This window comes from Schistocerca americana, chromosome 3, assembly GCF_021461395.2.
Source record: "Schistocerca americana isolate TAMUIC-IGC-003095 chromosome 3, iqSchAmer2.1, whole genome shotgun sequence".
Classification (NCBI taxonomy): Eukaryota; Metazoa; Arthropoda; class Insecta; order Orthoptera; family Acrididae; genus Schistocerca; species Schistocerca americana.
The window spans coordinates 547,086,224-547,114,033 of NC_060121.1; positions in this window are offsets into that span (position 1 = coordinate 547,086,224).

A 27,810-nucleotide genomic window follows, 5' to 3' on the forward strand; every position below is an offset into this window, starting at 1 on the left:
GATGTAGTCCTGTGGAACGGCTTGCCATGCCATTTCCACCTGGCGCCTCAGTTGGACCAGCGTTCGTGCTGGACGTGCAGACCGCGTGAGACGACGCTTCATCCAGTCCCAAACATGCTCAATAGGGGACAGATCCGGAGATCTTGCTGGCCAGGGTAATTGACTTACACCTTCTAGAGCACGTTGGGTGGCACGGGATACATGCGGACGTGCATTGTCCTGTTGGAACAGCAAGTTCCCTTGCTGGTCTAGGAATGGTAGAACGATGGGTTCGATGACGGTTTGGATGTACCGTGCACTATTCAGTGTCCCCTCGACGATCACCAGTGGTGTACGGCCAGTGTAGGAGATCGCTCCCCACACCATGATGCCGGGTGTTGGCCCTGTGTGCCTCGGTCGTATGCAGTCCTGATTTTGGCGCTCACCTGCACGGCGCCAAACACGCATACGACCATCATTGGCACCAAGGCAGAAGCGACTCTCATCGCTGAAGACGACACGTCTCCATTCGTCCCTCCATTCACGCCTGTCGCGACACCACTGGAGGCGGGCTGCACGATGTTTGGGCGTGAGCGGAAGACGGCCTGACGGTGTGCGGGACCGTAGCCCAGCTTCATGGAGACGGTTGCGAATGGTCTTCGCCGATACCCCAGGAGCAACAGTGTCCCTAATTTGCTGGGAAGTGGCGGTGCGGTCCCCTACGGCACTGCGTAGGATCCTACGGTCTTGGCGTGCATCCGTGCGTCGCTGCGGTCCGGTCTCAGGTCGACGGACACGTGCACCTTCCGCCGACCACTGGCGACAACATCGACGTACTGTGGAGACCTCACGCCCCACGTGTTGAGCAATTCGGCGGTACGTCCACCCGGCCTCCCACATGCCCACTATACGCCCTCGCTCAAAGTCCGTCAACTGCACATACGGTTCACGTCCACGCTGTCGGGGCATGCTACCAGTGTTAAAGACTGCGATGGAGCTCCGTATGCCACGGCAAACTGGCTGACACTGACGGCGGCGGTGCACAAATGCTGCGCAGCTAGCGCCATTCGACGGCCAACACCGCGGTTCCTGGTGTGTCCGCTGTGCCGTGCGTGTGATCATTGCTTGTACAGCGCTCTCGCAGTGTCCGGAGCAAGTATGGGGGGTCTGACACACCGGTGTCAATGTGTTCTTTTTTCCATTTCCAGGAGTGTATATATGAACACGTTGTTTGGCGAGATCTAGGGAAGCATTCGTGAACTCGATTAATAACTCGGTTAACATTATGTCAGTGTTTTAATGAGAAATCGAAAGACGACCACAGTAACAGGTTATATATATATAATGGTGATGGAAAACTTAAGTTGGTTTCACTAGTTATGACGTAAAACGTGCACAGAAGAGCGAGCAAATCGGTACCTTTTGTGTCTTTGTCCACAACCGTTTTCAAGTGTTGTTGACTTGCTGAAGTAGCTGTGCAGTCACACATCTCTAAGCTACATAACAAGGTGGTTATAATTAAACTTGCGCTACTTGAGAGAGCTCCCAAAAAAATCGAGTGACCGTAGGACAACAAAAATTGATGGAACCATACGTAAGGACACGCTGAAGAGAAATAATAGATAAAAACATTGAAAGAGATACATTTTAATTTCCGTTAGAAAGGATAATATTTGTAAATTGCGTACCATGTTTACAGTGTAGCATATTCACGTTCCACGTTACAAGCTGTATCGACGACAGCCTTCACTAGAGGTACAATTTTACAGAACATGCCGTCATGACACAACTGGTGCATTGCTTGAAGATCGCGCATTGCGTCCAGCGTTCACAACAACGCCAACAGCTACTTCTTCAACAATTTGTGGCGCAATTGGCAATCTGCCACTTCCCGGAGCAACTCTCAAATCGCCAGCTAATTCCAGCTTACGAATCATGTTCTTCAACCACGATGCAATAGGACCTCTCCGTATTCTGGTAATGCGCAGATGCTCGCGAAGACCAGCAGCACTTCTGCTACTGTTTCGATAAAACCTCTTTACGAGTAAAGCCCTGCTCACCTTTTCGAGCACCATGTTGACTGCGACAGCAATGCACGTTGATGCTTGTATTTCAGCCTAATGTCTGGCATTACACTGTTGAGACGGCCGAATGGGCGCGGCCGGAAAACCTGCAAAAAAAAAAAAAAAAAAAAAAATCTACTTTGCCGCGTGCCGTCACCTAATGGAAAGTCGTGACAGCAAAACGGCTTACAATGCTACAATCCAAATTCTGCAACGTAACGCGAGTTGGATATCAAGACAGTAAATACACTGAGGTGAGAACAGTCATGAGATACCACTAAATATCAGATCGTACCTCCTTTTGCCCGATATAGTGCAGAAACTCGACATAGCACGGAATCAACAGATCGTTGGAGGTTCCCTGCAGCAATATTGAGACACGCCACCTCTATAGCCGTCCATATTGCGAAAGTGTTGCCGATGGGGGATGCTGTGCACGCACTGACCTCTCGATTATGTTCCAAGAATGTTCGATGGGATTCATTTCGGGAGGTCTGGGTGGCCAAATCATTCGCTCGAATTGTACAGAATTTTCTTCAAACCAATAGCTTACAGTTGTGATCAGTGACATGGCTCACTATCACCCATAACAATTCCATCTTTTTTCGGGAACATAACGTCTGAATAGCTGCAAATGGTCTCCAGTAATTATTTCCTGTCAATGATCGCTTCAATTTGACTAGAGAACCCAGTCCATTCCATGTAAACACAGCCCACACTATTATGGAGACACCACAGTGCCTCGTTCACAACTTGGGTCCATGGCTTTGTGAGGACTGCGTCACACTCATATCCTACTATCAGGCCTTACCAACTGAAACCGAGAGTCCTCTGATCAGGCCACGGTTTTCCATTCGTCTAGGGCCCAACTGACATCGTCACGAACCCAGCAGACGCGCTGCAGTCGACTCCCTGCTGGTAGTGAAGGCACTCGCGCCGGTTATTTGCTCCCATAGCCCACTAATGCCAAATTTCGCCGCGCTGTCCTGACGGATACATTCATTGTACATCCCTCATTGACTTCTGCGATTATTTCGCGCAGTGTCGCTTGTCTGTTGGCACTGACAACACAACGCAAACGTCGCTGCTCCCGTTCGTTTAACTGAAGGCTGTCGGCCACTGCGTAGTCCATGGTGAGAGTAATGCCTGAAATTTGGTATTCTTGGCACACACTTGACACTGTGGATATCGGAATATTGAATTCCTTAACGATTTGGTAACTGGAATGTCCCAACCGTGTAGCTCCATCTACCTTTCCTCTTTCAAAGTGTGTTAATTCCCGGTGTGCGGCTATAATCACATCGGAAACCTTTTCACAAGAATCAGCTGATTACAAATGAGAGCTCCGCCAATGCACTGCCCTTTTACACTTTGTGTGTGCGACATTACAGCCGTATATATACTGGTATGTGCATATCGCAATCCCACGACTTTTGTCTCCTCAGTGTAGTTTTCTGTCTACACTGACTCAAGTAGCTAAAGTTTAATTATAACCATTCTACATTTTAAAATCTGTGTGGATTTTGAAGACTTCTTGTGAGTGCGTAAGATAAAAATTTAAAGGTTTAATGGGACTAACTTTTCACATGGTTTAGCGTATTCTGACTGTTTTTGATGATAGTTTTTGTACGAGCAGCTAAACTTTAACTTGGTTTGCTGAATCTTAGGCAGCTGAACAGTGTGTTCAAAAAATGGTTCAAATGGCTCTGAGCACTATGGGACTTAACAGCTATGGTCATCAGTCCCCTAGAACTTAGAACTACTTAAACCTAACTAACCTAAGGACTTCACACAACACCCAGTCATCACGAGGCAGAGAAAATCCCTGACCCCGCCGGGAATCGAACCCGGGAATGAACAGTGTGTGTCGCGGTAATTAAGAATAACAAACTTTAGTTCACGTAGTCGCTGTAAGTGGAACACTACACTTTCGAACTTCGAATATTTGCTGCTGGTACTGAGAGCTACTGTATTTTATAAGAAAATTTTTGCACGTGTTACTGCGTTCAGTGCCCTTCTCGCACTACATAACTACATCCTTCGCACTATGTATTTCATTACAGTTTTACTGTTTTATTTTTATTTGAGCCTATAAATCTATATGAGGCCACCATTCTCATATGTACGCAAGTACCACCTGGTTTGAACCTTAGCCATCTGGTTTAGCCTACATCATTATCCTACGGGATTCTACCAGGTTATTTCACATATTTTCGGTCATTTTTGCTTACTTATGTTGAAAGGGTACAGTACCACCCGACATTGAAAATAGGTACAACATACTTCATTATTTTTGTCAGAAGAACACATTTTCTTTTGTAAAATAACTCAATTTCAATTAATACAGCGTAGCCGGATACCAGTGTGGGAAAGAATGACAATTTATTTATTTAATTGATCACATGTGCACTCCAACAAAGTAAATCCCTACATCCAGTTTGGTGAGATCTGTGAAATGAATGAATGTATGGTCGTCTGCTAACCGCAGATGGTGAATGTGAATATATGATCATCTTTGAGTCGATCCTTTGGCCACCTTTGGTGGGGCCAAAGAGATGAAATCTACCAGAGCTTTGAGCGCCTGAAATGTGGCTGACCAATACGATAGCAAGGTGCTTCCCCCACCTCGACAGAGATGGGAGAGAACCTCAGGAACGGCCAGGTTTCAGCACTCTGCCGCTGGATCTAGTGCTGTTAAGACCTGTTTTAGTTATGCTCCGTAATGACGAAAGAGTGGAGACATGGTATGCATGTGGAATATTTAAGAGTAGTTTGAAATAATAATTTCTCTATTTCAGGAACTTTTGTGGGGAGAATTAAATGTCAGGCAGGTAATATTAAAGGGATTGTAGTAATCTTCGGAAGTTACCAACGGTCACAATGAAACCACGTGTAGCAATAAGTTGAAATACTTCCGTGTGCTTAAGTTAAGCTGAATTACTAGCGTGTGTACAATAAGTTGAAACATTTAAGAAATAGCGTGTGTACCATAAGTTGAAATATTTAAGAAATGGCGTGTGCAGGGCTTGAAATTAGAGACGAGTACTTCCACGTGGTGAGTACTGTGTGAGTCTCAATCCGTGTATGAGACAAAGGATAAAGAGAAGTACTCGTCCATGGTATCAGTTGAGGACTCGCGTGTGTGATGTTCTTAATATTACTTTGCGTGATATGATTCCGTGTGACGCTTGATTCAAACTCTGAGAGAGAAGCAAGGTGAGTCGGCCGTCTATCCAGCAACGCCACTTGGCTTGCATTGCACAGGAAGACGTGCAAATATCTCCAGAGTTCATAGTAGGAAAGTAGAATTACAAAGTGGGGCAGTGCCGTGTGAAACTGGGATAAATATTAATTGAAGTGGGAAAGCTGAAAGTGATAATGTTGTGACTATTCTCTGTGTAGTATTTCATGTTGTATTGTGGTGTATGTCATGTAATTTGGGTATGTGTGGTTTGCATGAGAGAGTAGCGAGGTAGTTTCAATAGATTAGTGGGTTATGCTTGTTCCATCGGTACCGCTCGGTCTGGAGGAAACTTTAGTGATGATGATTGTGAGAGTCGAAGTGTGAGGTATAATAAAAGATCCACCATCCTATCCAGAAAGTGCACTGTAGCGTTAAAATAATTACGAGACCATAATATAGAGATTCACCATTGTAAAGCCATGCCCACTGGGCGGAATTTCTCATGTGTTATTGTTGTAGGTTGTAGAATGTGTGTGTTTAGGTTAGAGAATTTGTCGGAATAAATAAGATAGTGAAAAGAAAAAGATTGGCGGACTTTTCCTTCGAATTGTATGTTCTCATAATGTCCCGAATTTATAATGTGTGCGCCATTCATATTCAGTGCGGTGGCAACGTGTTGACAAAAGCCATTAAATAAAAGACAAAAAGAAAATGTGGTATTGCCAGTGCGTAGTGTACAGTCAGAGTTCTGTAAATTACTGATAGTCAGATGCGTGTTTCCGTTGCGTATTAATCATATAGGAGGATAACTAGAAACTTAAGTGTGAGTACTAGAGTTCATGTTACTCGATAAATAAGAATGAATCCACTCGCATGGCAGACCACTCATCTCGCAGGCCTGACTGCTTGATGCCACAGTATGAGCTAGGCATGTGGGTGCCTCTCAATGTACACATACCAAAAAAAGTTTTGCATCACCCCAGTTTCCAGAACTCCTGAAGATAGACGTTGACTGTGGATATTGTATAACAGACACAGTCCGTTTGACTATTCAGAGTTGTCATTAAACCCACTCAAAGATGTAAACAACTATGCATGAGCAGCGCCTATTAGCCGGAGGGGCCCGACAGCAGATCATTTCCAGTCATTTCACCAGGAAGGAGGTACACGGCTAGTGTTGCCTGTAGTTCAACCATGTCTAGCCGGTCAATACCGCGGTTCGTTCGCTCCGCATTGTTACTCTGTGCCAGGACGGGCTCTCGACATGGGAAGTGTCCAGGCGTCTCGGAGTAAACCAAAGCGGTGTTGTTCGGACATGGAGGAGATAGAGAGAAAGGAACTGTCAAATGCATGCCTCGCTCAGGCCGCCCAAGGGCTGCTACTGCAGTGGACGACCGCTACCTACGGATTGCGGCTCGAAGGAACCTTGACAGCAACCCCACCAACTTGAATAATGCTTTTCGTGCAGTCACAGGACGTCGTGTTACGACTCAAACTGTGTGCAATAGGCTGCATGATGCGTAACTTCACTCCCGACGTCCATGGAGAGGTCCATCTTTGCAACCACGACACCATGCAGCCCGGTACTGATGGGCCCAACAACATACCAAATGGCCCGCTGAGATTTGTCATCACGTTCTCTTCACCGATGACTGTCACATATGCCTTCAACCAGACAATCGTAGGACACGTGTTTGGAGGCAACCCGGTCATGCTGAATGCCTTAGACACTACGTCCAGCGAGTGCAGCAAGGTCGAGGTTCCATGCTGTTTTGGGGTGGCATTGTGTGGGGCCGACGTACGCCGCTAGTGGTCATGGAAGGCGCCGTAACGGCTGAACGATACGTAAGTGCCATCCTCCGACCGACAGTGCAAGCATATTGGCGAGGCATTCATCTGCGTGGGTGACAATACGCGCCCCCATCGTGCACATCTTGTGAATGACTGCCTTCAGGATAACGTCATCGCTCGACTGGAGCGGCCAGCTTGTTCTCCCGACATGAAACCTATCGGACATGCCTGGAATAAATTGAAAAGGGCTGTTTATGGACGACGTGACCCACCAACCACTCTGAGGGATGTGTGCCGAATCACCTTAGAGAAGTGGAACAATCTATACTAACAGTGCCTTGATGATCTTGTGGGTAGTATGCCACGACGAATACAGGCATGCAGCAATGCAAGAGGACGTGCTACTGAATATTACAGGTACCGGTGTGTACAGCAATGTGGACTACCACCTCTGAAGGTCTCGCTGTATGGTGGGACAACGTGCAATGCGTGTTTTTCATGAGCAATAAAAAGGGCGGGAATGATGTTTATGTTGATCTCTATTGCAATTTTCTGTACAGGTTCCGGAACTCCTGGTACCGAGGTGGCGCAAAACTTTTTTTGAAGTGTGTTTTTATTCTGTGTGCGGTTCTGCTACATAAAGGCTTAAGAGGGTGGACGTCCGACTCTTCTGATGAAAAGTGAGCCAAGCTCTCAAAGATTAGGCTGTCCGTGACCCACAGTGGCGGCGGCATTAAAACCACCATGTGATCGTAAGCTATAGGGAAAGACAGTATTTACAAGAACCAAGAAGTAACAATGAGAATGTCAGACCAAGAATGGTGCGCTCGGATTTAAAAAAAGTGAAAGTTGCTTGTTACAGTGTTAACTTTCAAAAATCAATGTTTTTCGGGAAATTGCGAATCGCAAGCGTATTGCGTAAATGTTCTGTACCCAGTGATAGGTTACTGAATGTATCACAGTCTTTGCCTAGGTGAGTCAAGGTATCTCTATCAGTAGGTGGTTTGGATGGTAGAGGTGTGAGCCAGTGATAGGCAAGTACGGACGTGAGATCTTTGTGGGAGTCTCTTTAGAACAACGACAAGCGTTCTAGTCTGTTTCTCTCTGTATATCTGGCTGGCTTTCCACGGGCTGTCCTGGTGGTGTTCTTGTCTGAGTTCCCACGATTCTGCTGTGGACGACTGGTATGGTAACTTGCTTTGAAGTTGCTTTCTTGATGGCCATTCTCATGCAGTCAGTTACAAAAGTATGGTGACATTACAACTTGCATTTTGACAGGTGGTGTACTGTTTGCTTGCAGTATTTCCATATTTTTAGTGCCGTTGCTCAAGTTAAAACTTAATCTCCGTGTTTCAGTGAGATAGCTAGATTTCAATGCAGGAGATATAGTATATGGTTTTCATTAATTCATCTGCATAGTAGGCATGTTGAATAAATCGCAGTTTCCTTTGCTTGTTTGTTTGTTGTTGCTGTTAATGGCGATGATGATGATATATGGTGCGGGCGCATAACAGCGTTGTCTTTGGCGTCCGTTCACTTATTTAAAAGTTCCCAGGCTTTTCTAATCTTTCTAGAAGTTTTCTTAGTTCAGTTATTTCTTCTGTGGGTGGTCTTGTACGCCATGTAGTCGATGTACGAATAATTGTACTGTTTCTTGTATCAATGATTGTGGATAGAATCGTAAAAATCATACATTTAACTGAAACTTCTACAGTTTATTTCCAGTCCCAAATCACTGACAAATTTATGTTTAAAATATAGCTATTTACGTGGCTTAGTGGCAGTCTGCACTTAATTTCAAGTACGATCTCTAATTCGCACTGTGCGTTCAGCAGGAATGTTGTTCATTGAGAGTGAAGGATGCAATCAGCATAAGCTTTTTTAAGAATTCTTAGTTCAGTTATTTCTTCTGTGGGTGGTCTTGTACGCCATGTAGTCGATGTACGAATAATTGTACTGTTTCTTGTATCAATGATTGTGGATAGAATCGTAAAAATCATACATTTAACTGAAACTTCTACAGTTTATTTCCAGTCTTAAATCACTGACAAATTTATTTTTAAAATATAACTATTTACGTGGCTTAGTGGCAGTCTGCACTTAATTTCAAATACGATCTCTAATTCGCACTATGCGTTCAGCAGGAATGTTGTTCATTGAGAGTGAAGGATGCAATCAGCATAAGCTCTTTGTATACTTTACGGAGTGGAACGTAAGTACCGCTGCGAAGACTCGAGATTGCTTGCTGTTTACCGTATTATCTTTGACGTGCTTGCCGTGCATCTTTATAATTCAGATTTGTATGAAAAACTGTTAGGCTATCAAACGGAACCAAGCATACTCTTTGCTCATGGTTTATCTAGATGGTGGATCATTAACAAATTCTTCGAATCAGATTATGAAATTGCTTGAAGTAACTGCGATCTTAAAATTCATTAAAGTACTTATTTATATCCCAATTTTTCCTTTGCGCAAAGGAGACTTTACTTCCTCTTCAATATTTTTTTGAATATAGTCAGGTTGCGTTATAAATTATTTCTTGGATCAAAACTTCATGTAAGGGGCAATTGTGTAGAATATTTTTTACAGATGTAAGACATGGGTACAATCTTACATTAACAGGTTTTATGTATAATTTTGGTATATGATATTTTGGTATCTAAATCGATTGTGAGCGGGCAGCGATGTTGTAAGCTGTATCGCAGAAGTTAAACTAACGTCTTTGAGCTGCGCGAGGACGCAGCGGGAACAGACAAGGTTTAGCTTTCGTAGAGAGAGCATAAGAGTTCAACTGTGTTAGTTAGGCTGATAATGTAAAACAGTGTTACTGAAGAAACTTTGGCAATATTAGGATTCAAATTAAATGTCTCAATTTATCATTTTGTTCAATCGACATGATTATGAAACTGATATGTGGAGGAAGAAATCTGATGGAATATCAGGCAAATAAAAGAGTGATTTTACTTTTTTTCACTATTGCTGCGCCATCGAACTGACTTGGCTATTGTACTGAAAGTGGTTGGATTTGAGAGATAGGAAAGTGTACTGTTTGGTTTTTGAGAAGTTCATTAAATTTAAAATCTGCCTTGAGCACCTTTCCTCAGTACACACACAAAAAAACATAGTGTTGTCATTTTTGCACATATTTCATTGTCTTACCAAACTTCTCGAATGTCTCCTTGTAGATACAGTAATTTGCAGCTTTAGCATAGCGGCGCGCAAAACAGAGCACTACTACAACGCGTTATCCAGATTTGCGCAGAGTAACGGTATGGAGAAATTTTTTTTTGTTTATTCAGTCATGGCCAATTTACATTATTCAGAGACAGTTTTTGTGATCAAATTTTGAAAAGCCATTTACCCTAGGTTTCATGTCGAAGTTAATTATTAAGGCAGTTTATACTGTTCTAAATTCTTGCAGTCAGATAGGTAAATTTCACAGTATGAAGTACTCTCATTTTCATTACGACAATTAATTATCATTACAGTCCAGCTTTTCTTTCACATTACGACAGTTCATTTATCATCACAGCGCTGGCTTGCAATCAAAAACAGTATACTTCAGGCCATATTTTTATTTATTCTGAGTACTTCAGTCCACATTTTTATTACGTAAAGATAACTTTCAACGTACCTACCGTTCAGTCTATGCGACGAAGAACCAATGACGGAAATAAAAGAAAGGTGAAAGGGGATTAATGATAAGATTCGCTGATGATATGCGATAATGAAGAGGTATTGCAGGACCTGTCGAATGGAATGGACAGTATAATTTGCTCCGAATATGGATTGAGAGTAAATCGAAGAAAGCCGAAAATAATGAGGAGTAGCGGAAATGGGATGAGCGACAAAATTAACGTCAAAATTGGCGACTATGAGGTAGACGAAGTTAGGCACTTGTGCTGCCTTGAAGCAGCATTACACATGGCGGAGGAAGCCCAGTGGATATATAAAAAGTAAACTAGTACTGTCAAAGAGGGCCTTCTTGACCAAAGGAATTCAACTATTACAAAAAACAGGCTTGAGTCTGGAAGAGGAGATTAGCGTTTAACGTCGACAACGAGGTCATTAGCGACGGAGCACTAGCTAGGGTTAAGGAAGGGTGGAGATGGAAAGCGGCCGGGTCCTTTCGAAGGAACCATCCCGGCATTTGACTTACGCGATTTAGGGAAATCGCAGACAAGCTAAATCAGTTGGCCGGACGCGGGTTTGAACCATCGTCCTCCCGAAAGCGGGTCCAGTATGCTAACCTCGGCGCTACCGCGCTCGGTCAGGCCGGAATCCGAGGAGGAAACTTTTGAGAATGTACTTTTAGAGAATGGAATTGTGTAGTAGTGAATCATGGCTTGTGGGGAAAAAAATGAACGAAGAGAATCGAAGCGTTTGAGATGTGCCCTATAAAAGGCTGTTGATAGTTAAGTGGACTGTTAAGATACGGAATGAGGAGGCACTCAGCATAATCGACGAAGAAGAACAAGGAAGGTATTTTAAGACATCGGGAAGTAACTTCCATGGCGATAGAGGGCGCTGTAAAGGGTAGAAGCTGAAATAATTGAGGACGCAAGACACTTGTGATATTCTGAGATGGAGAGATAGGCACAGGAGAGGAAATCGTGGTGAGCTACATAAAACCGGTCAGAAGCCTGACGGAGAACGAGTAGAAGAAAAAAATGATGTAAAACCCGTACCAGGTGGTCATGTGACCTTCCACCACTGACGTACGTCACGACAGTGTAGTACTGTGTACGTTTCAGAGGACAGCATGGAATCAGTGCGCTAAGATAGGTCGGCATGACGTGACAGAATGGCGGGTTAGTGCTATTATGTTTGGACGTTGCCACATCACGAACGAAGTTGCCCTAGTCACTGGTGTATCAATGCTGAGCGTCCACGTTTCTACAAAAATGTGGTACAGCTGTTGCAGTCATGTAACATTACGAAAGAACGATGGTCTCCCTGAAATTTGGTAGCTGCACGAGATCTAATCATCAAATAGTGACTTCATCCAGATATGGGATATCTGAAGAAATTCGTGGACATTCTTTCGCGCGGAAATAAAGCCATTATCAAGCTCAAAAATGGTGTCACACAGTAGCGGAGTGCTTTCTTCTGGTGATATACTAATACTTTGGTGCTTACGACTGAATCACGGATCTGATTACTCTTCAGCGAAACTGATATGATTGGAAAAGTGCAATTGGAATACCGCTAATATAAAGTAGGAACATAGCTACTGGTGGACCAGGTTCCAGGGCGAGTGATGCTGGCTTGATAGACGGCGCACCCGTCCCGTACATCTGGACAACCGCGGGGCACGTCTGAGCGAGTTCCAGCTGCGGTGGGCCTCCAGCGCGTCCAGCCGTGTCAGTGCGCTTGGCACTTCAATTACCGCGCAAGTCTAAACGGGTCTGTCAACTCGTAGCTTTCGTAATTAGGCGAGTAATTACCACTGTAAATTGTATGGACAGCGACGGGGCAATCCCTTAACATATGCAAAGTAACTTCCAAATGAGTTGCCACGCCGTGGAGCAGGTTCGAGGCCACGATTTTTCTGAAGTACGTAGAGTGAAAAGTTGGCTCTCCAACCGGTTGAATCACGTTATTTCCTTAGATACCATTATCACGTTAAGGAATGTTATGAAATCTGTAATGTGACGATCATTTGAACTACATTTTTCCGTACTATCTGGTGCAAATATTTGTACCTGTGTCACAAGGCGCGAGAAGAAACTTCTGTAAAAGTATGCCCAGCTGTATTTTCCTTACATTCCGATTTTCCTTATTATTTCATTTCATTTTTTATTTTACATTGTTGCATTTTTCTTGTCAGTTTTCCATTATCCTTTGTCATTTAAAATGATTCCAAATTTGGAAACGGTTGTATTATAACATAATATGAGAGGTGAAGAAAAGTCCGATACTTCGTAGAACGTTCTGAAATATTTTAATTGTGTGAGTCACGATTGTAAGCAGTTTTCGTTGCTGTTCCAACCAAAGTCAGTTAGATAGTACTGTTAATTTCTGAGTAATGTAACCCTCTCGCTCACTAATTTTCGGAAAATATTACCGAATCAGTATAACAGAGTATGCCATACGTAGCAAATCCATTGTAAAATACAAATCGGAATTGAAGCTTCCGAAAGCCAGATCTGAGCCGTCATGTATACAAAGCTGAGAATAGCCAATGTCTTCCTACGGTAACAAGGGAATGGTCCAATTCGACATGTCGAAACCTACCGTGGAATTTTGTACACAGGAAGAATCCACCCAAAGAAAAGCAAAGTCTTTAGCTGCTAAGACACACTGAAAGTATTTAAAAAACAAGTCGAATGCACTCATTTTTGCCGTGTGAAACCCTCTTATAACAATGGTCTGTACAGGTCTTTCTGCCCAGCGCGTTACTCGGCTAATTAGCCGAAGCAGCCTTGACAAAAGTGTGTAACAGCGCACAAAAATCCTTGGTGCACACCTGCAAATTGTGAACATCTAAACCGTATCAAACATGCCACGTATCATAAATATTTGGAATGACGTGCAGGTCATATCGATAGCTAAACTGTTTCAGATGCAATGCTTACAAAGGTTATTGGGATGGGATAAAAACTAAGCTTGTGTTTGATTTTAAGTAACAGACAGCTTTCATCATTTTTGAACAACTTATATTTTACTACCGACGAAACAGTTCCTTATTTATTGCTTATAGTTGCCACCAAAATGCGAATCGTCTACTGAAATGTGAAAACAAATATTTTCCTTACATCAGGAATAACTGATAAAAGAAAAATTAATGCGTGCAGGTACAGAATTACTTATTTTATTTAGACAAATTGCGGGATGCCGTTGGTCTGCATATAACGCAGTGTGGCAGACGTTGCTGCTCAAATTCTCAAAACTTGGTGACGCCATCTGATAATGCACAAACGGCTGAAGCTTGAGAATACAATTCAGATCATAAACCACAAATGACAAAGAGTTACGGATACTATATTTCCCAACAATTTCCGGAAAATTATTTTCTATTGCCGAAAACATTATTTACCGAGAGGTTTTCTGATGTTACTTGTTCTGGTAGGAATCCGAATTATATCAAGTCTTTTAACTTTTCGTCGTTCTCCTCGAACACAGAGGACGTCATTATATCCCGATCATACGTCCAGCAAAAGTAATGAATTACTTGGTGCAGATGATTAGAAGATTTTTCGAATAAAATCTCTAAAATTGTTCTTTCCCATTTTTCCCGGTCTAGATACATCAATTACGAGACTTTAGCAACTAAATACTGTTTTCTTTTTATTTGTGCTTCTAATCTGCCTTGAAGTTCCTAACGATATGAATAAAGCTGCTGAAACAGTAATCCACACACCTATCACTATTCATACTTGGCACTAGCATTTTGTATACGAATGTGTCGTAACATTCATCGATTGCACTACCGACTCTGTCTTTTTTTCGCCCCAAAATAATAAAGCGCGATTTCAATGCAGTACTTTCAAGAAATTTGATCGATCGGCTTTATACAAAGCAAATGCAGGATAACAGCCTGCTTCATGGTCATGTCACCTACGAATTTCTCTGTACTAGTGCCTATTAATAGCATCTTCTCTGCACGTTGTCCTTGAATCTGCTTAATCAGATTGGAGAAGCTTGTCAACCAACAACTTTCATCTCACTTGTAAACTGGAGGGCACAGACTCGTACATTTCTCTCAGTAAGTGTAGTATCTTTCACAAGCAATTCTAAATCTTTCATATACGTTTTTCTTTCACATTTTCGCGAGTTTCTTTTCACTTTATGTAAGTCTGTCTTCCATTTATACAGTTCCCGTTCAGATTTTAGGAAACGAACTGACTTTCTGCACTGTTTAATTTTAGGCGTTTTCTCCCACCATTGTTTAATCAAAAATTGACAGTCTATTTTTTTTCATGGAAAGCTGTTTTAGTACACGTTTTCTTTGAGCTAGGAAGGTATTCTTGTTCCAGACTTATTGGAACAACGATCATCATTCGAACCACCATTCACGGAATGGCCAGAGTTACTACCTATCTCTTCCAAAGTTTTCACAGTTTCTAACAAAAGGTCGACATCATTCGAATGAAAATCCAAGGAAGTAATTAACAAATAACACGTAGGTAGGTCTTCAGGAGAAGTAGGTGATTTCTACTTCATACTATGTTCTTCATATTTAGTCTTTGCAAGGCCATGAACGTTAACTTGATTCTGCATTGCTGTGAAACTTTGGAACCTGTACAGACAGATGCTATTAGCAGTCATATATGAAGAAAATATAGTGATTATGAATTTTTAAGATTGAAACGCCCCCTTTAAAAAATTATAAATGACTGTGTTGATAAAACTCTTACGTTACTTGATTTTCAAACAGCTGAGCAAAACTCAACGTACTCAAACAGTTTTCTCTTTACTTGTTCTGATCATCACTAAACTGACACACAATAGTTTTCTTTAGCACAACGTAGTCTGACCTCCAATAAACCCTACAAAAGAATGCTCCTGATTAACAATAACCTATACCTTTCATGAATCACTTACCTCACAAAAATCTCCGTTACTCGAACTACTGCAATACAGCGAGCGCCAATACTGCCAGCTAAATAAAAGGTTCTAGCTACTGAAGGCACTAACTACTGATAGGCATGGTTAGCAAATGAAAGATTTTGACAGAGAACAAACAATTCATTTACCTATATATATATATATATATATATATATATATATATATATATATATATATATATCAGTTCTTGACATCCAGTCTTACAAACTTCCTTTTTCTGACGGACACACGTCCCGATAGTTCGCTCTCAAAACTCTGCCATCTCTCTCCCCAAATCCACCATTGCTGGCGGCTCACCTCCAACTGTGCAACGCTACGCGCTGTTCGCACCCAACTGCCCAACACTACAATAGCGAATATTCCACCAATGCCAACCAGCCACAGACTGCACACACCACAGTCAGTGATTTTCATACAGAGCGCTACGTGGCGTTACCAACATAAAAACCTAAACAGCCTACTGACAATATTAATTAGATTTTCATTGTTAAAACGTGTCTAAATTCACTTTACAGCTACGATCTCCTTCTGTCCTGATTTCTGTTTTTGTCAATCGGGTATATTTGCCTACAACTTTGCGCATGTGCTGTATGCCACAGATCTGATAGGGAAACATTTCTCCAGCCACCTGGCGGTCTAAGAATGTGGAAATTTTCAACAACTTTTTTTAGATATTTAAAGTCCGTCTTAGCAGCTAAAATTTTGATCATATATTTCCTTAGCTGTATTCTTCGCGTATAAAAAATTTCATCGCGGGTTTTGGCATTTCGCGTTGGACCGTTCGCTTGTAAGTCCGTCGCAAAACAAGGGCGGTGCGTTGGCAGAAGAGACTACAAGTTCTCGGGTTCCTGCAGACACAGTTGTGCTGCGGCACGGGTAACAGGTCCAGCATAGTGTGGCATAGAAATGGAGTGGCAACTGGATACGCATTCCGAAGTTGAATTACGCAGGATAGTAGGAGTCATTTGGCCAAAAGGTCTAAATTACAAAAAATGTCACAGTGAAATTCTGGTCGTATATAGACCAAATTCAATTCACGCCCCGCCGTATCCAAATAATGCGAACAGTTTGACCAAGGCTTCACAGGCGTAGGTAATTTTCATACTTATTTGACCACTATTCCAAATGTAACCCAGAGATGATCTGCTCTGCTGTTTAATTTTAGGAAATATGGAGACGTTTCAGGAAATTTATGCGAATGACTAATAAGAGGTTACTCTTTTCGCCACAGTTCATTGGGCACAATGAACAACAAGGACCATTCTTAATAGGAACGGTGCGAACTAACGCGTTTGTGGACACGTTGACTTTGTCAGTCATTAATAATCACAAGATGCTTAGTTACACAAGGTATTGTACTAGTAGTTTGTCTGTAATGGCCTCGATGTCGACAGGTGTGAAGGAGACAATAGTTCCCTCAGCAGTCCGTACGAGCGCATTTGGTTTGACAGTGGATCAGTCTGATTATTTGATTTAAAGGAATAGTAGACATCACTCTGATCCCCGTGTGTGTCAACAGAATCCGCTTTTCGTTCACTCTAAGTGGTTTCTGACACAGAAAATGAGCCTAACTGGGCAGATTGAGATCCAGCTGAGCGAGAGCACCTATGATTAACGCTTTCCATCCATTTCGTCAAATTCGTGACGAAGATTAAGGTCAAGGGATCCTGATTACATTTAATCAAGAATTCTTCATATTCATTACATTCAATATGACACACATCCCACAAAAGGTTTTGCATTTCGTGTGCAATCTAAAACGCAGAAATACGTACGACAGAAACAGTAAAAACAGTAGCAAACATAATAGAAAAAATCATTATCTATTTCATTATGAAGAGCAGAATAATAAAAAAAAAATTAGAGGTAGGTAGATTATATGTTGCATCATGGCAGAAAAATACGTGAAGAAAGTTATGGGGTAGGGAGAGGAAAAAAAAAAAGAAATATATGGGGAGGAAAAGAATATGCGACGAATGTTTGATAGCTATATGAAGACTCCGAGAAGAGTTTGCAACTTTGTAATGGTCACGAAATTAACTTTCTAGTCTCAGATAAACTGGGAAGTTTCTTCATATCTGTGCGACCTACTGCCTAGTGAAACCAATTAACACTGAAAATGTTCGAGTACTTTATCACTGCGCAACTCACTCGCTTCTTACCAAATGTTAGCATACAATACTGTGTTACAGAATGGTCTTAGGTACTCTACTGAAACTCAGAACTGTTTGTAGATTTAATTTAAATGTGTAGCCACACAGAGCAGGCATTCAGAGGAAGTAGGTAATTTAACTTATATTGTAATACTGAAGAGGTCATTAAATGAATGGCGCTTTGTTGATTTTGTGGTTTTGTCCTTGCAGTTACACACTTTTCACTAACATATTAAAAGTAAATCAGCTAGTCAGTGCAGTAATGCGGCCAGTATACATTGATAGGGCACAATTAAATGATACACTTCCTCCACAATTACTTAATTGCTTTTGGAAGGTAAAGAATCTTTAGCAGTCGTCATTCTCGCTCCTTTACCCTAAAAATTTATATATTTAGGACTGCATAAGTAACAAGAAACGTTTTGTCGTTTGGTTGCAACTAATATCAAAAGTATCTGACAATTCACTCTTGGACCCAAATATGAAGATTTACAGATATACAGATGGCATGCAGTTATGTTAAAACTATTCAGAGTAAAGTTCGGAAAATGTATACTGCTAGTCAGCAGAAGGATAAAAAAAATATTTGATACTCAGGTAGATGAAGTGAACTTTTAATATTGACTGTGTGGAAGGTCTCAACACAAGAACTCCTAGAACATCATAGAGGCTACAAGGTTTGTGAATGTCTTGCAACAAATGTTATTAATACAAAAACTGACGCCAGTGCATATCTTTGAAATAGTGGTGATTATTAATTTTTTTCATATCAAATTGCTGTGTGTACTTCTGCAACTCATGTTAGATTCATACTGTCAAAATTAAGTAATTTAGTTTTAACACATAGTTCACTTCATTGTGTATTTCTGGTTGAGGATTATTCCATATTTACATTTCTAATATTTTTGTATTTTTTACAGTTTATATTCTTTCAACAGTATTTAATTCTTTGCTTCTACTGTTCATAATAACAATTTATTTCGTCTTTATGGTCATTATTGAACGTTTTATAGAAACGACTGCTTTCTCGTAATTCTAGAACATTCATGATGTAAAGTTGGCACCCACCTCCACCAATATGTATCTTTCATAATGCCTTACTGCAGGTGTCAATTATTCTCATGTGAATTGCACTACAACTGGACTTCAGTACTGATACAGTTTCTTTCATTGTTTTTGACAGAAAAAGTAGCAGTAGTTTACAGATGTGATGTCATGTGCCATAGATAATTGACTTAGTGATGTCATCATCCTTATCTGTAACATCATCACTGTTAATAGTGATGTCACCAACCTCCACAGTCGGAAGCCACATCCCTCCTTATCTCCAGATAGTCACAGAACATTATTATAAATCCAATATGGCGCAAATACTCCTCTTGTGTAAGTGGAAAATTTAAAACCCATCACTTCAAACTACCTTCAAGAAATCAAACAGTGCAGTAGTTTTCATATCCACCCAAAGATAGTGTGAAAGAACCCAAGCTGGCGAGAGTAGTCCAGTTGCATTAGTAGAAAATTAAAAATACCCCTCACCCATCCCCCTTCCCTCCTCATATCTCCAGTCAGTCATAATGCAGCACTATAACTCCGAGATGATAGAAACACACCAATAGTGTGCTCAGCCTACTCTCTTTCCCACCAGTCAGAGCAAAATAATGTACAAAAATGATGTCCATCTGATTATCTCTGACATTCACTTCCCTATCTCCAATCAGTCAAAGTATAGTGCTAAAATAGTGCCAAATATCTAGTAAAAATAACGGAATCTGCATATTAAATTCAAAGATATTCATTACTTCCAATAGACTTTTACCTCTGGGATAAAGGTAGTGTAAAAGTACATTATTTACATACACATTACTATTATGACCTTAAGGTCAAAGCAAGGATTGTAAGTTGGTAATGGTCCACACACAAATTGCATAGTGTTCCATCTCCCTCACCTCACCTCCAATGAAAGTCTAGTATTAATTTGCAAGAGCCAATTAAAATGTAACCTAATCTGGATTATGTGCAAGAATATCGAAACGGTTGGAATTATTTGCTAAAAAAAAGCACATTCATCTCTCTGCTCTATGACAATCACAGCCCAATATAAGAGCCAACTGCAATGTATCCCCATCTGGGTTTTGTTAAAAAGTGTGTGAACTGACTAAAATACAGAAAACGTTGTCAACTATGTTTGCATTACTGATTTTCAAATAATCGTTAATGGACTGGCTCACTGGTCACATCAGTAACCTGCATTCGAAGCTATATATCGTTTGCTATGGAATTTTTGAATGAGCATGTAACACATTTACTACAAATGATTAAAAGCCAGCATTTTCTTATATAAAAAATATTAGGAATATGTAGTTTTTAAATATGAGTTTTACCTTAAATACTATTCTGCAATTCTGGAAACACGAGGTAAACTATAGTCCTGTTTCACATCCTTATTGCTGACTGTCACCAACAGATGGCTCATTAGAAAGCGAGAAAAGTTAAATCTCTGTACCAAGAATTGTTCTCACTATCACCAAAAGGTGTCTGTACTGGTTAAAAACCCTCCAACTTCGATTTATGGATCACACTCTCTTTAAGACTCTACAGAGTCTTAAGTTATTTTCCACATCAAATACGGTACACAATTCTAAAGTGTCCTCAGGAAACGTCTTCAACTCAAAAAGTGTGATTGTATCGGTCATAACAGTGTTATTTTCCATTAATTTATTTTCTGTCTATATATCATTCTTGCGAACGCAAGTACGTGTCAGAGAGAAGGGGACCGTGAAGATAATGCATCACTAGAGGAATATAATCGATAACAAATGTTGCATTTCGTTGGGAATGTAGTTGACGTTTATTACAACAAAACATTGTAAGTCTCAAATTAATTATTTTACCCCAGCTATGATGGTTGTAAAAAATGTTACAAAAACCTAAAATGTGTCATAAAATATAATATTTACACTACGACAGTACCTAAATATGTAAACTGTATCTAGTCTGTGCAAAATATAGAATGTCCTATCATGATTGTGAACCTGTAAGTATGTGTCAGGGGGAAGGGAAGACTGAAAATAATATATCACTAGAAAAACATATTCAAGAACAGTTATTGTGAAAATGGTTAGGACCTAATTGAGGTTAAATACAGGAAAAGCACTGTAAGCCTATAATTAATTATTTTAGCTTTGCTGTGATACTTGTCAAAAATACCAAAATATTCTAAAATGTGAAATTTATTGTTTACATTGCAACAATAACAAAGTACATAAAGTGTATTCAAACTGATAATTTTTATACTGTCATCATCTAACATTGTTTCTCTCATCATGAGTTTAGTTTGGGTAAGAAGGTAATCCAACACAACGAAATATACAATTGACATCAATTGTTACAAGCTGTTGCTGCATTCAGAAATATTTCTTGCTACAAATCCCATTACCAGCTAAACAGATATCTAATAAAAGTAACACCACACACACACACACACACACACACACACAGACTCACAACACGATATTTTTGGGAGGTCAGGAATAAGGTATTGAATTTCAGGAAGGAACATGATATTTTTATTCTAATATTTCACCTCACCTGCAGAACACATGATCTTTTTATAAACTTACTTAAGAGAGAGATGACCAAAGACAGAAACAGCGAGAGATGTGAAATTTCCAGAGACTATGCCAGAACCGATATCTCGAAAATAAATAAAATAGCGTATCATTTATTGTGAGATTTCTCACATTTTGCAAGCCCAATTAAGCTTCAAATTGAATATTTCATCATCTGAATTGTGTGTGTTATTAAAATGCACACAGACTGCATGTTTGTGGTATTAAATCAAAATCTTTATCAAAACTCAAGAAAAATAAAATTGCGTCATTATATGCGTGATTTCTCATTCATTGCAAACACAATGAAGCATCAAATCAAATATTGCCACATATAAATTTTCTGTGTTGCTTATTAAAGTACTCCAGCTATCACACTGACAATAGTGACAGGATCCATTAGGTTAAGCAGCACTCGTTTACAACGAAAGTTCGATATGTCCACAGCACTTGCAAGCTGATAGAGATTTAAACTAAGTGTTTTATCGCTGCTAAAGTGTTCACATAACTTACTAAAATACACACAGGTTGCATGCTTATCGTAATACGCAAGCCTGTTTGCTCTACTTGTTACATTACTTAACGCTCACTTATTTGCATTTCTAACATAAAACTTTTGGTTCAGCAGCATGATTAGGAGTCACACATGTGTGTTACACCTACGTCTACTATTACAAAATACAAATTACATTCTTTTAACAGGAATGATTTAACTTCCACAGTTAATAAAGTACATAAATATATATTAACATACCGTTTTATGAGACAAAATTGTTCTGTGATACTGAATTTATTACAGTTAATGTGCTCGTAATGTGGTTAAAACAGGTTTATTATATACATATGCGAAGGTAACATCAATGTGTCTGCTTGGGGAAAAATAGCACTTCCTTTTCGTGGTTGAAATAGAATTTAGACAGTCAATACATTTTTGGGGCAAACTGATGCAGTTTAAGGTGTAATTTAGTACACTTTTGGTGCAAATTGTTACACTTATAGGGCAGGCTGATGCAGTTTGAGAGGCAAATTAATACACTTTGGTGGCAAGGTGACACACTTTCATGGCAAGTTGATACAGGTTGAAGAGCAAATTGGTATAATTTTGGGCCGGAGTGGTACACTTTTGGTGTGAGTTGATACACAATTGGGGCTAGGTGATGAAGTTCTAGAGCAAATGGATACAATTTGAGGGGTAATTTGATACAGTTTGGGGGCAAGCTGATATACTCTTGGGTAAGTTGACGCAGTTTCAGGAATAATTTGCTACAGTTTCGGGGAAACCTGAACAAATTTTTTGGCCAGTTGATACAGTCTGAAGAGGCATTTGATGTGCATTTGGTAGCAAGTTGATTAAGTTGTGGGGAAAGTTTATAAAGTCTGAAGGGTTACAGTAATTGACTTTTGGCAGCAAGTTGATGCACTTTTGAAGCGAGTATGTACAGTTAAATGAGCAATTTAATACGCTTTTGGGGCGAGCTGATACACTTTTGGGACAGTGAAAGGTGGCTACACTGAGCCACAGCGCCAGAGATGGCGCCAAAGAGTATTATTCCGCCGCCTCCACTGGCAGTGCTTGTCGAGAACTCGTAGTAGTCAGTGCTTGCTGAGATGTCGTAGAGAAAAGTTCTTGTCGAGAAGTGGTGGTGGAGAGTGCTTATCGAGATGGTGTAGTAGTGAGTTGGTGTTGAGGTGTTGTAGTGAGGAGTGCTTGTTCCATGTTTTATGCAGTTGTTTGATAGGCTAGACAGCAGATGTTGTTCGAATGGAAATATTGTAATGATCAGAGTGCTTTTCGTCAATACATATGAAGGTAAAAAAAAAAAAATCCCTTTTCGTTTTATTGTCTCAATGTCTTAAATAATGCGTCATTACAGGTTCAGTCAACAAAGCATCTGGCTTGTGTTCTTGTATTAGAGTGTAATTCTGGTTTTCTTGCGCAATTATAGTATTTCTATTTTTTTAATTACTTCAGTATAAATGGTATTTAAAATTTCTTGTCTTGTTGAAGAAGAACCGTGCCAGATGTGTACGTTGAATCACACTCCCACACACAGAACAATTACACTCGTGTTTTGGTTTCGTAGGTCTTATAGTTGCTCTGGACTTAATTAATTAATTGTGTTAACGAAAATTTTCTTTCATTCTTTGTTGTTATTCTATGCAGTCAGATTGTGTACTAAAACTTGTCAGGGCCAACCGTTTACGAGACTTTGTAATCGGACATACAGCTACAAAAATTTAAAAAGTATTTGCATTTCATATTTATATAATTAAGCCCCCATGCACGTGGCGACCACTGCTTCCGATCGTCCCTTGGAATTCTTCTGATTGTAAAAATAGTAGACGGTAGTATTGTTGTAGTAATTTGTAGTTTAGTAATTGTAGTCTATCTTGCATGTGTAGATTTGATAATTGGCATTCTTCTAATGGTATTTTGCAAAATTTATTTTTTGTTGTCTTGTCTACGGGTTTGACAATTATGTGCAATTATTTCAATTTTTCGTTAATCGTGTTTGAGGGAAGCATTTCGTGTGAATGGTATTGTTGGTGATAACGTGTTATGTTCTCTGTAATTTTCGAATTGTGACGAGTTTTGTATGTTTTGTAAATGATTACGCGATCGATGAAAAAGGCGAAAATGATGAATAGTGAGAATTACGAAATTGTTGACATGGCGAACTCGCCAACACAGGACAACAGTATGATGAATAATGGAGTTGAAAACAATTTAATAAGTCGGGAAGACAGTCCGGAACCATTTCAAATTTTTTCCCAATCATAAAATTCACAGAATACGAGATTAACGACAGAAGATTCTGGAATAGTATCGAACACAGATAGCTTTACAGCTATGACGAAGGAAGCTGGTTTTGTGGGAAATGTTAGGGGCGAAAGGAATTTCGAACAAGTTAATATGGAGCAGTTGATGAGTGCAATATTAAATTTTCGATCTGAATTTAAAACAGAGATAGGAACAATTGAAACTGAGATAGGAACAATTAGAACTGAGATGGGAACAATGGAAACACGGTTAGACTCAGTGGGATCACAAATAGGAACAATTAGAACTGAGATGGGAACAATGGAAACACGGTTAGACCCACGAATAGGGACATGTTTGAAAAATATGAAAGATGAATTAAAGAAAGAAATCAGAGAAGAAGTACAACCGATTTTGAATGCTCACAATAATAGATTAATTTCAACAGAAATCAGACAAAAGGAACAGGATAGAGAACAGGAAGAAAGAGATCGCGTGATAGTACACAAATTTTCAGAGTTAAATTTACAACGTGCACACGATAAGGAGGAAATATTTGAGAGAATCGAGGAATCTGTACCAAACGACAGAATAAATAATCAAACACAACAATATGAACAGTTAACTACCAAATGTGTTAATACTGAAACCCGAGTCGCGACACTAACGGAAGACGTAAATAAACAGAAAGAACAAATAGGTGATTTATCGGAAAGAGTTGAGGAGATTTCAGATAAATTGACAAGTCTTAGTTTAAACGGGAACAGAGATTCAGATGATACAGCACCATTGCCATTTGCAAAAACCGAAGAGTGCCAGAACATAAATAAACATGTTGAAAATCAGGGAAAATTTAATGAACGCGTTAAAAGGGAAGTTGAGGCATTACGTAAGCAAGTCAAACAAATTGAAGGTGAAGTCGTAGGAAAAGACAGCAGAAGAAATTTAGATCACAGATAGCAGAGGGCTTTGAAGAAAATAATTTATTTCATTTACGGGATGCAACAAGAGAGCGCCAATCGCGCGAACTTGACAATAATCGACATTTGGACTGGAGCAGTCGCGGTAGGTCTTTGTCGCCACGAGGAGAAAACTTTGACTATAAACACTTCTTAACTGTTCGGAAATTTAAGATCTTTTGCAATTCTAAGAATGACATACATCCATGTTCATGGATAGATCAATTTATGTACGCACTTCCGCCAAATTTGCCACTAAGTCACAAACTGGAAATTATGTGCGGCTATTAACGTCCTCAGGGGATTCACTACACTAAGTGAATATGTGCCGTAGCGTGCATAGGGCCCCGAGCTGTAGTGGTGCTATTTCCCTTTTAGTTTTCTGCACTGCTGCCTGCTCTTTTACTAATCTTTGCATCTGTCAAAACAACTCTTCGACTATCAATCTATCTAGAGACTAAGTAAACAATAACCGGATATGACTATTTTACCTAAAAGTGATTTCGGAAATTACCATTTGGACTTACTGTAACTTCTGCAGCATTCATTAGTAGTTTAAACGAAATTTTTACCTGTTTATCTTCGTGACAATATTACTTCATATGTTGACGACATTCTTATTGCTAAACGTTCTTGGAGTGAACACAACAAAATTTTGGATTCACTGTTACGTATTTTTGCAAGAGTTGGCGTTACAGTGAACTTGGAAAAATCTGAATTTGGTCGTTCTCAGGCGAAATTTCTTGGTCACATTATTTCTACAGAATGTATTCTTCCTGATCCAGCGAAATTAGACGCTATTCGTAATTATGCTGTTCCTACCACAAAACGTGATGTTCGTAGTTTCCTTGGTGTCTGTAATTTTCTTAGACGCTTTGTTAAATTGGATGATTTGGCCACACCTCGTTTTTGCGAACTATCTGGAAAGCTCTTTTTAAACGAAATTCGGTCGATAACTCTGTTTGGTTAGTTTGTATACCTGATGAGTGGGTCAATAAATTGCTTTGGTACACACATTTCAGTTACGCACACTTTGGTCCCAGAAAATGCTTTCATAAATTACGAGAAAATTGCTACTTCAGTAATATGGAAAAACGTATTCGATCTGTTCTTGCCAAACGCAAATTATGTCAAAAGGCTAAGCCGCCAACTATTTCTCACAGAGCACCGTTGTTTCCTATCATTCCAGCGAAATTAAAGGACATGGGTGCAGTCGATTTGTTTGGTCCAGTGGTTCGTTCTACTAATGGTTTTGCTTACATTTTCGTAGCAGTGGAATTGACATCAAAATATGTGTGTTTTACACCGTTACGCAAAGCAACAGCTCGTTCAGTATTTAACGCTTTTATCAAACATTTTCTTAAAGAAGTGGGTCATGTTGATAAGGTTATATCAGATAATGGATCACAGTTTCGCTCTAAAATTTGGCTTCGTACTCTACGGCGTCGTAAAATTAAACCAATTTACATTTCACTTTTTCACCCTCAATTTAACGCTTCAGAGAGGTGGATGAAGGAAATCAATAAATTGTGTCGACTTTATTGTCATCAGAATCACAGAACTTTGGATCAGTATCTTCATATTTTTCAAGACATTCTGAATGAACTTCCTAATGACTCAACTTCTTTACCACCTATATTGATATTAAAAAATAAAGCACCGACAAATCGCATTTCTGAAATCGTTCCTTTTCCACCTACACGGAAACTGCGGCATTCTGAAGTTGTCAACCTGGCTCTACAAAATATTGTGTCTGCGGCTGCTAGAAGAGAGAAATCAGCTAAGCGTCCTGGTCGTTTAAAAACTTTTTCAGTTGGCCAAATGATATTAATTAAGTCTCATCGTTTGTCTCACAAAGGAAAGGGCTTGTGTCGCAAATTTTTTCTGCTTTATAACTGTCCATATAGAGTTCGCAAAATTATTCATGATAACACTATCGAAGTAGAAACTCTTAAATCTCGATGCTCTAAGGGAATACATCATATATCTAACGTTAAAATTTTTGTGGAATGATATACTTTTGAAAAATTTTTGTTGAACGACATACTTTAGAGAAACTAACAGCTACATGTAAACATGCAGAGAATACAAGGATACCGCGCTGTGTTTTGGCGGCGGCACATACTCAAAGCAACAGACAAGTCTGCGCGCCGCACAAGGCAGTCGTAGACCGCAAACAATTACTTCCTACGTCACACGCCTACAGCTGATCGAGCGCTCAGTGCGAATGCACTGACAGCCGTAAACAAATACACAGTCTAATTTCTCCGATTAAATTCAGTATGAAGCTATAGTGACTTGATGAATTATGTTATTAACGTTCAGTATTTTTCAGGATAAGGTTGTGTAAAATATTTAAGACCTTCAGGTAAATTCTGTGCGTGTCCGACGTTAAGACGACTTGCTATCGAGAAAATTTCAGGAAGAATGTAATTTCCAAGAAGAAACTAATATACTAAAAAGGTAACTATTAATTGAGTTTATTTTTCAGGTAACATATTTCCACTGTGGTACGTACTTTAGACGTAATTTGCTGCTCGCGATTACGTGATTCATACTTTGTGCTAAATTTCATGTTCTATGAATTTACGTGTGAAGCGACGTGCTTGCGTACATTAACTGATTTTGACAATGACTGATTAATGAACAGGGTTGTTACTTATGTATATTATGCATCGCTTGGCTGCACTGCTTTTTCACTGATGTCACATTATTTTTTTTATGTGCCTGCTGTGCTTAT